Consider the following 10364-nt stretch of genomic DNA (forward strand, 5'->3'; position numbering starts at 1 on the left):
ACCTGTCAGAATAGCTATAATATAATCGATAAGTACAAGAGAGGATGTGGAGAAAAAGGAACTCTCCTTCACTGCTGGTGGGAATGCAAACTGGTGCAGCCACTGTGGAAATTTTTTGAGGGCATTTCCTCAAAAAAGTTTTTAATAAATGGAACTTCCATTTGACCCAATACTACCACTTCTAGGGATATGTCCCAAGAAAAAAAGAAACACCAATCAAAGGATATATGCACCCCTATGTTCATAGCAGCAGAATTTACAATAGCTAAGATTTGGAAACAGCCTAAGTGCCCATCAGCAGATGAGTGGATTAGAAAACTGTGGTACATCTACACAGTGGAATACTATGCTACTGTAAAAAAGAAGGAATTCTCACCATTTGCAACAGCATGGATGGAATTTAAGAGCATTATGCTAAGTGAAATATGCCAGTCAGTGAAAGAAAAATACCACATGATCTCACTCATTTATGGGTAATAAAGAACATTATGAAATGATGAACAAAAAAAGATACAGAGGCAGAGAAGCATCAAACAGACGGCCAAACTATAGCGGGAAGGCTGGAGAGGTCTGGAGTTGGGGGTAAGAGAACAACCAAAGGACTTGTATGAATGGACGCAAGACACCGGGAGAGGGAGGTGGACAGTGAGGACATGTGCGGGGGAGGGGGAGGAAGGTCAGTGGGGGGGGAAAGGGAGACATATGTACTACTATTTGTAATACTTTAAACAATAAAATAAAATGCTAAAATCAATTAAAATAAAATAAAATATGTAATTTTAGTATTATTAAAATTTTTGTTGGTGGTAGTCAAGATACATTTATAACTAGGTGTGTTTTCCCAAGGAGCTGTGTTACTATTTTACCAGAATCCATCCTAAAAAGAGAAAAGTAAATATTATATCTCATGGGAGTGTGATATGCACATTTAACATCTCTGAAGTGTGTATGCACCTTAATTTCTGTCTTGTCATAAATAAATTCACAGCATGTTTTTTTTTTCTTCGTGGCCTGTAAAATAATAATTCATACCCTACAATGGACAATGTATTCAATTCAATTGAACATACTGACCCCTTCACCTCTTTAATTTGATCACTTCAAATCAATAATGTTAAATTGTGATGATCTAAACAGTTCCGGCCTCACCTCGGCCACCAGCCTCTGTTCCCTGCGGGAGCCCAGCCTGCAGCCCCGCAGGGAGGCCGACCTCTTGCTGGCGGCGGGCAGCAATGGGGAACCCCCCTATGGGGCCCGAGATCGCAGCAGCTCTGCTGGTGGCCGCCTCCTGGGAGAAAGGCAACACGAGGACAAGCCTTTAGGGGGCTGCCAGGTGGAGCTAAAGGCTGCGATGGGCCAAAAGGCAACCAGAAGAGGGATAGGATCCCTGGGGAGCCCACCTTGTGGGGGGCCTCAGCAGGTAGAGCCTGGAAACCCATGCCCACTGAGGACCTGTTGGAGCGCTCGGATTTCCTGCGGTCCCTGTCCAGATGAGGTCACGGTCATCTCCCACCACCCACAAGAAACTCCAGGATGTGCTTTTGGAGGAAAACAATGCCTCTGGTTTTGTGAAGGATCCATGTTACTTGGCTGGCCCTGGACCCAGGCCACTCTGTTTTCCAGAAAGAGGCGAAGAAGAGATGCTAATACTCAAGCACCAGCCCAGCCCTCCATGGAGTGGTTCAGGCTGCAAAGCAGTTGGTGCCTCCATTCCCAGCGACTGTCCAGGACAGCTGGATCATCAGAGGCAGGCCAGCAGGATGCCCTGCCCCAGGCCACTACCCACAGGGCTGCAAGGGCATCTCACAGACACCAGAGCAGGACCACTGACCCCACTCAGCTCTGCTCTGCCTTCCCCTGCCCCTCCAGCTACTGTCCATAGGCTGCCGGTGATCAGCCCACTGGGAGGGATGGTCAGACGGGCCAGCAGCCTCTTCCACCCTCCACCCCAGCAGTGACTCACAGAAACAATAGCCACAGCCTGGCTCAGCCTCCCCGTCCTAGAGGCCATGAGCCCCACAGCCCGGAACATGGGGCAGAAGAGGGGAAGAGGAAGCAGCCTCCCCTCATGTGAAGTGGGCCCCCACCATCTCAGAGAACAGCTTCCCCAAGGAATCTTGCTCATCTGAATTAGCAAGCCTGAAGCCCTATAAAAAACAGCAGAACCTCCCAAGTTCAAACAGCACTTCCTCTTGGGGTCCCAAGCACTCCAGGGAGGATCTCCGTCCAAATATCGGAGTCCATCCTGTAGGCCTCCCCTCTGCTTCAGGAGGACTATGATGATGAAGTGTTTGTGAAGGACTTGCACCCCAATGCCACTTTCCACCCCACATTCGAAGCTCTCCCCCTGCTCCCACCCTCACCCCCTCCATGGAGCTAGGAAATCCTGGTAAATAGCTGGGATAACTTCCCCCCTCCTCCCTCAGCTCTCTGTGAGGCACAGCTGGACAGCAAGGATGGCATGGAGCTCACTGTGAGTAGCTCCAGCAAATCTGCCAACAGGACAGTTGCCAAGGAAAGGCCCGTTCCTGGGGCAGCCCAGTCGGTTGGCCATCAGATACCAGCATCCAGACCCCAAATTTCCATCAGAGATTCTGAGGCCCACGGACCCAGCCTGCCCCCCACCGCGGGTGCCCAGCCCCAGCATGCTGGGCCCCTCGGCTGGCTGCCAGGCACAGGAAGGCAGCCTCCCGCTCTGGCCCAAGGCCTCATCCACAACCCACTCAGTGGGACTCGGGGTTTAGAAGACAATGCCAGTCCCGGTCCTCAGAAGACATCAGAACCGAGGTGCTGGCCAAGGAAATTGTCCAAGACAAATCTCTGGCAGACATTTGGGACCCTGACTCCAGGCTGAAGACCACCCTGGACATGATGGAAGGTTTGTTTCCTCTCAGTGGTAACTTGCTGCAGGAAAACTACATCAAGAGGTAGGCCATGCAGAGAGCCATCAGCTGCCCAGGACAGGAAGGCAAGAGGAGTGAAGATAAGGAAGCAGTGGGCATGCTGGTCAACTGCCCTGTCTACTACAGCACGTCATCTCCCAAGGCTGAGCTTCTGAACAAAATCAAACATAGGCCAGAAGAGATGAATGAGGAAGAAGAGCAGGTGGGTATCAATGAAAAGAAGGCCGAGATCATTGGAAGCCTCACCCACAAGCTTGACACTCTGCCAAAGCCAAGGGGAGCCTGCTAATGGACGTCAAGTTCACTGCACCTGGGGAAAGGAGGTGGAGGCTTTGGTCAGTGAGGTCTACAAGCCCAACAAGTTTGACAAGTACAAGATGTTCATCGAGGACATGGACAAGGTGGTCAGCCTGCTGCTCTTTTTCTCGGGTTGCCTGGCCCGCGTGGAGAATGTCCTCGGTGGTCTTGGTGAAGATGCCAGTAAAGAAGAAAGGAGCTCTCTCAACGAGAAGAGGAAGGTCCTGGCGGGACAGCACGAGATGCCCGGGACCCAAGGGAGGCTATGACCAGTAATTGCCTTTCAGAGGAACAACTCCAGGATTACCAGCATTTTGTGAAAATGAAGTCAACTCTCCTCACTGAGCAGCGAGAGCTGGATGACAAGATCAAACTGGGCCAGGAGCAAGACAAGTGCCTGCTGGAGAGTCTCCCCTCGGATTTCATCCCCAGGGCAGGCGCCCTGGCACTGCCCCCTGACCTCACAAGTAAAATGTCTCCTGTGGGGGGATGTACTTCCGGCGGTGTTTTCCCATGGGTAACCTCTCCTATCTAACCTCCTCTAAAACACCCACCCGAAAGATCACCCTTTCTTTCAACACTATTTAATCTAAAAAATGTTTCAGTACAAACCAGTTTAAACTCTATGGGTTTGGGGGCGTTTTCTGGATAAAAGAAAAAGATTCTATCCAGGAAAAAGCCTGTATTTTCCTTCTCACCCATCATGATTGATCTGCGAGCTTCAATGCTGCTGGGAACTTAGCCCTTTCTATTATTACTTTGTAATAGAAAGAAAATTAATGAAACTGTGAGAACTGATTGGAGAGTATTTGATTATTTAGTTTCCAACAGGCTCAAGCAACAGAGATCAGTGTGTGACACCCTCAGGAATGTATCCACAGTGACCTGCCTTACGTGTGGGCCATGCACCCTGACGACAGGTACAAGGACTCATTAATGAAGGGTCTGCAGCATAAAGCCTTAAAGAAAAACACACACAGCAGAAAATTGTAAAGCCTTGAACATTGTTATTTATATTTTTAAAAATGAAAAGGATCATTATGTTTGTGTGCTAACCACTTATTTGATTCTGTTTTGTGGTGGACATAGACAGTTATGTTGTTGGAGCTTTGTATTTTGTGAAAACCTTAATGAAATGAAGAATTCCAAAGGCCAAAAAAAAAAAAAAACACAAATAAATAAACACCACTGCCAAATTCTAACACTTAAGAAAATCCTTAAAGCCCTACCTGGTTTGGCTCAATGGATAGAGGGTTGGCCTTCAGACTGAAGCATCCCGGGTTTGATTGCAGTCAAGGGCACATGCCTGGGTTGCGGGCTTGGTCCCCAGTCGAGGGTGTGCAGGAGGAGCTGAGCAATGATTTGCTCTTATCACTGATGTTTCTAACTCTCTCTCTTTCCCTTCCTCTCTGAAATCAATAAAAATATTTTTTTAAAAAAAGAAAGAAAGAAAGAAAGAAAGAAAGAAAGAAAGAAAGAAAGAAAGAAAGAAAAAGACAGAAAGAAAATCCTTGAAGTTTAGAGCTCTTCTCTCAAACCACTTACCTTGACAAATTAGAATTGGTTTCTGGCTCAAAAGACAGGCAGGACATATACAGATGTGTTGTTTTATAAAGTCTGTGAAAGGAATAGTACCCATGCAGCTGTATAAACATGTTACATGATCTTTTCCAGTTTGCCATTAATGATATGTAAATAAACTATTGACACCTCTGGCCAAAGACATTGCATATGTGTCAAGGCCAACTCTGTCTGGGAGTCTGAAGACAGACTGGGAGCTCACTCAAAATTAAGGGTATAAAACCATCTGAGCTCCATACTCTACTGGGGAAGTTACAGACAGCTTTCCTGTCAAGTAGCATCTCTGGTAGATGGCTCAGAATCTGGGTGAGGACTATTGCATTATTCCTGAGGAAGGACAGCCAGCTTGCTGTGCCTCTTGTGTCTCTGATACTCATACTTGAAAGAACTCTCCAACCAATAGAGCATTGTTTTAAAAATTGTATTTGAAATTAATGCCAATACTACTTCATTATTTTGTTTTTGTTTTGTTTTTCTCCAAACCAATTATGCTTCAGCTGGGACAGACACTCATTTCAAACAGACCTGTTTGAGAAGAGCAGGCGATTACGCCCAGTTATGATTAGTAGTTCTGTCCCATAGGAAAGGAAAAATTTGTTCCATTTGGCTAATGATATCTATTAGAGATCATCTGTGAAGAGAGAGAGAGAGAGAGAGAGAGAGAGAGAGAGAGAGAGAGAGAGAGAGAGAGAGAGGAGAACATAAAAATAAAGAGAAAAGGAAATACAGTAACAAAGCCCCATCAACAAGGGCAGCAGGAGCAGGGCTTCCATGACAGCAATTAGAGGGGCGACCAGGTAGCAATCACCAGGTGAAACATCGTTGCAATTGCCGGTGGCTCAGTTGGAATGTCATCCCATGCACCAAAAGTTTGAGGGTTTGATTCCTGGTCATAGCACATACCCAAGTTGTGGGTTCAATCCCCAGTCGAGGCGTGTGTGGGAGGCAACAGATACATGTTTCTCGCTCCCTTCCTCTCTCTAAAATCAATAAAAATTATATCCTTGGGTGAGGATTTAAAAAATAGATAAAACATCTTTACAGCTGATGGATTCATACATTCACCTGCATCAATAACTTTCATAAGCCCATACTATATTCACAATAAATTTATAAATAAATCACAATAAATATTTGTATCACCCCATCTCATCTCTGGTTATATCCCTCTTAATCTTAATACTAACATTCTTAAAATCATGGAATCGCCCTGCCAGCATGGCTCAGTGGTAGAGCACCAACCTGTGAACCAGGAGGTCATCATTCAATTCCCAGTCAGGGTACATGCCCAGATTGCAGGCTCGATCCCCAGTAGGGGCATGCAGGAGACAGCTGGTCAATGATTCTCTTTCAGCATTGATGTTTCTATCTCCCCCTCTCCCTTCCTTTCTGAAATCAATAAAAATGTATTTTAAAAAATTTAAAACATGGAATTATTATGGTGTATTTGTGGTAGAAAATAGATACGGTAATGCCATGTTCCCTTAAAGAGCATTTTGCTTATTTATTTAATGTTTATTTTCCTCAACTAGGAAATAAACTTAATAAAAAACAGAGGGATTTTGCTTGTTTGTTTTATCTCCTTTATCCAATGCTGTATTCTCAGTGCCAAGAATAGTCCCTGCCATATTACATCTGCCTGACACATATCTGTTGAATAAATAAAAAAGTGCTCATATCATTTAGGGACTTCATATAATTCACTATATCTTTAAAACATTAATGATCAAACGTATAATATTACTTAAGACAGAGTAATTACACCAAATTTAGAAATTTGTGGCTGAAGTGTATTTCAACTTGATAATTAAATAGAAGTATTTATTCCAAATATTCTAGCACTACTACTTGGAAATAGTGAAAGTTAGATACACTCCTTCATGGCCCATCAGCCAACTCATAGAAAGCAAATGATAACATAAGGTCTAGGCAGATATAAGGGAATCTTATTTCTACTTTTCTGTCCTATAAAAATAATACACTGTATAGTGTGCCTAATAATGCTCTCATATTTCATTTGTAGCCAAGGATCCAGAAGGCTAGCCAGGTCTGGTGGCTGGATACCAGCAGAGGGCAGCAGAGAGCCACTTGAGAGAAAATGCTAGTGGAGGAAGCTTTAGCTCCCTGCTGAGAGCAGGGTCCTTAGCCAGACCTACAGTGTGCTAATGAAGACGCAGCCCATTTGGAAAACCGGTCCACAGGGTAGCCAGCAAGAACTGAGTTCCCAAATGCATTAATGAATGAAGCCAAGAATCAAGGGAGATGGCAGGAAACAACACCAGAAGAGCCAGAATAATCCAGACTCTGTCTCAGCACAGCTCCCGGGAGCCATTGATTCAGACAGTGATCACTGGTCAGAGCTGCTGAGTCAGATGAAATCTTACATTCATTCCAACTCCAAGATTTTGGACCCTCAAGATCACGAACAAATATGTTTTGGAGTACAGTCCTTTTGCAAATATTGTCAACCAAAAACTCTGAAAGAATATAAAAGTGGTTAGCATTAAGAGGAGAAAATCATATTTGAGTGAAGAGTAGCAAACATTGACTCTACCATGTTGCAAGCGGTCCCTGGAATTCTCTAAAGGTTGCGATTTCTCAAATGGAATATTGGTGCGAAGCTTAATGAACAGCAGCAGGGTCAGTCAGTAACGTCAGCTCCCAATGTGAGGGCCCACCCAAGAACAGGATTCCTGCTCCTGTATCTTCCTAGTGGTGAGAGTGTAGGTGAGTCATTTAGCCCCTCCAGGTCAGTTTCCTCACTTCTATAATAAAATAATGCCTGTCTCTGTTGGGTCAGAGATGAATTCACAGGGGAAAGCATGCCTTGTTAATTTTATACAAATATAGTTTATTATTATTATTATTATTATTATTATTATCAGTTTGAGTAGTAGGAAGAGCAGGAAGATATTGAGGGAACAAAAGAAAAGCATCTAAAAAGTAAATCTTTGACAGGTTCAGAATTTTCTTTATAATGAATCCACTTCTTCTATCAGTCCAGGTCAGCATAGTTCTGACTCTCCTTGTATGAGACCTGTCTTACGGGGCCTATATGAAATGTTAAGCATGTTCACATCATGGAGTAGTATTTGCCTCCTAGGAACAGTCTTCTCCTTGCTAAATGTGTGTAATGATGCTCCACGCCAGACAGAAGTAGAAGACACTGTACTGCCATCTTCTAAAGAAAAGTATTCTTAGGGCCACAGAAGTGAAGAAGAAATGTGAGCTGTTGCAGCCAGAACACTTTGGGTCTGGTTCCTAATAATAATAATAATAATACACAATCATTACCATGAAGAGATGGAACATCTTAGAAAAACTCAAATACAGCTGCCTCAGCTTTGTGTTCAGTGTAGTCCCGTTCCCACGCTGTGATTTTTCTGGATGGACAGCAAGAGAGAACTGAGTGCATGCCAATGAGTTAGTAAATGTTAACTGAAAAGTTAAGGTTTTTGTCATTTTTTAAAGCAGACAACGCAGGAGGTGTTTGGGACATAAAGAAGAAGGATTTGTTAATTTTTTCCACTCTTATTTAGGATGAGATGCCTAACTGGAAAATTCAGAAGGGACATTGAAGAGTCACAAATAACAACAGAGGCACCAGAACAGGGTCTTCCCAAATGAACTGATTATTTATAGAACCTTTTGAGCTATAAGAAAAAGTGGAGAGTTCAACCTCCTCATTTCGTATATAAGGAAACTAAGGCCAAGAGAAATGGTGTGACTTGCTCAAATTCTCCCATGTGTTAACCAGGTCAGTTTATCTTATTAATCTAGAATACTAACTGCCTAATAGTTAGTGTCCCAATCAGTAGCCAAAACCATAGTGAAAGCAGAGAAAGCATTGATCAGAAATAAAACAGAATGGGCAAAATGAGCTTCCTTTAAAGTTACAAAACATGGGTCCTTATATTCCAATAGTCATCCACTGCTTTGCTAATAGAAAATGATACACACCTATACCTCAGTAAGTGATACATACCTCAGTAAGAACAAACTATGCCCATGCACATGTCTAATGTGTTAAATGCTAATATATATATATATATATATATATATATATATATATATATATATATAGTGTGTGTGTGTGTGTGTGTGTGTGTGTGTGTGTGTGTGTGTGTTAGAGGTCCATTGCACGAAGAGATTTGTGCAATAGGCCTTCCTTCCCTTGGCTTCCAGCACAGGTCTCCTCTGGCACCCAGGACCCAGGCCTTCACTCTGGCTGGAGTCTGCCATCTTTGTCTTCACTGCAGACTCTGGAGTCTGCAGTCTTGTCTTTGTTGGGGCACCCTGCTCCTATAGATCCCTTCACTCTCCCCCCCTCCCTCTTATAGCAGGTGTCCTGCCTTGCCTGGCCACTCTGTGCTTGCAGCAGCTAGGTGGCCGCCATCTCTGGCCTTCTAATTTGCATACTCACTCTGATTGGCTGTGGGCATAGCAGAGATACAGTCAATTTACATGTTTGTCTTTTATTAGGTGGAGTTCATCCAGAAATAGGAATCCCATTTCTTTGAATTTCAAAATATTTTGAGCAAAAGTGATACAGACAGAGCATATATGTGGTGATTTAAAACATATTTTATTATGATTCCTAATATTAACTACACAGCTATCTCAAATCAACTAAATGGTTGATGTAGGAAATCTTGGAAAATTCTACCTTTTCCAATTTTGTTAAGTGTTTGCACAGTTATAGATTTTGTTTTAATTTGGAAAATTACTTACATAAAGCACAACCCACTAAATGAAAGACTCTCTTTACATGAAATTTGAAACATTAGAAGAATATCTTACAAATTTCAATTGCCCTCTGCTCACTTGAGCTAGTAAAATATGTTTCCTTTCTCTATCTCACATTTTCTAAATTCAATAAAATGCCCTTTGACATCAAAAAAGTACTCATTGCCAGACAGACACTCGAAATTTATTAGAAAAACCAAGATGTCTCTCTACTCTGAAAACCTGGGTAAGCTATCCCACACTATCATTGAGCATTTTTGTCACTAGATGTCGCTGCTGCCGTTTGAATGAGATTCCCCCCCCCCCCCCCCCCCCATTAAAAAAAGGAGGTTCTTACCATCTGAGGAATTGTTTTTTTATTGTTGTTGGGGTTTGGGTGGGTGGATGATATTTTGCATATTAATGAATGCAGATTATTTAAAGATGAAGAAAGAACTGGAAAGGTGCAGTCACTTGCCTAAGGACTCATAGGAAGAAAGCCAGAATTGGAAAACTGTTTCATGTTTACACTTTCTAGGCTTTTAAAAAGCAAAAGGGTTCCAGGTGGAAGCAATGAAAGCAATTATCTTTTTATACCCAAACCCACTGAGTAGTACCTATTGCACATTAAGTTGCTTTTATTTTGCTTTCTCCCTGATGGTCTTCTTGGAAACTGGATACCTATGAAGCATGACCTTCCCAGGCCACACTTTAAAGACAAGAGAAAATGACAAAAGTCCGGGTGATTCCTTCCCAGGGAGTCTCCTCCATGGCGAAGGGTGGGCAGCAAGTCCAGGAGAGTCTCCTCCCCGAAGTTACTGAAACTAGACAGACACAATACGCAGTCATATTCAGAAG

The 10364-nt window shown here is 43.4% G+C and overlaps 1 pseudogene across 1 annotated transcript; it reads left to right on the plus strand.

Annotated features, from left to right (window-relative positions):
* Positions 1 to 1111: 1111 nt before the first annotated feature.
* On the plus strand, positions 1112 to 3735 carry LOC311620598 (protein Shroom3-like; annotated as a pseudogene). Its single transcript has 2 exons — positions 1112 to 2672; positions 2771 to 3735. The product of its transcript is annotated as a protein Shroom3-like (transcript).
* The last annotated feature ends 6629 nt before the right edge of the window (positions 3736 to 10364 follow it).

The sequence above is a fragment of the Pipistrellus hanaki genome (genome assembly GCF_964339955.1).
Source record: "Pipistrellus hanaki genome assembly, chromosome: 1".
NCBI lineage: Eukaryota > Metazoa > Chordata > Mammalia > Chiroptera > Vespertilionidae > Pipistrellus > Pipistrellus hanaki.